Source organism: Macaca fascicularis, chromosome 10, assembly GCF_037993035.2.
Source record: "Macaca fascicularis isolate 582-1 chromosome 10, T2T-MFA8v1.1".
Classification (NCBI taxonomy): Eukaryota; Metazoa; Chordata; class Mammalia; order Primates; family Cercopithecidae; genus Macaca; species Macaca fascicularis.
Window position 1 is genome coordinate 95,052,211 of NC_088384.1, and position 539 is coordinate 95,052,749.

The following is a 539-nucleotide window of genomic DNA, read 5'->3' on the forward strand; positions in this document are numbered from 1 at the left end:
GCAAAAACTGATGAAATGAGAGAAGACTACCCGAGGGTGTAAGCAAAGGAGCGGTCCTAATATGATGAGCCGGTATTTTTTTAATGAATGAATACGTGGTTAAAGGCAGGGGATAAAGACGATATGTTTGGCCATACCAAAGCTCTGAGAGCCTAGGAGCAGCGTGGCCAACGTGTCTGGGAGCCGGCACCTGCCTCTCCTCGCTGCCTAGGCCTGACTGTCCCTGGCCTTGTAGGGCCGCACTGGGGGGCGGCCGGCAGGGGGCGCCCTGGGATGGCCAGGAGCCCGGCTCTCCCCGCTCTGTCCCCGCTCTGCGGCCCGCCTCGCCCCTGCAAGTTTAAATTCGGCTTAGCAACGCCAGCATCGCAGCCAATAACGCATGAGGGGGCGGAACCGTAGAGGCTTGCGCCCCGCCTCGCTCCGCTATTGGAAGGAATGCAGCCAATGGGAGAGTCGAGGCGGGGAGGTGCGGCCAATGGCGCGGGCCTGTTTGATTCAAAGGTTGCCTATAAAGTGGGCCTGCAGGCTGGTTCTTGTCC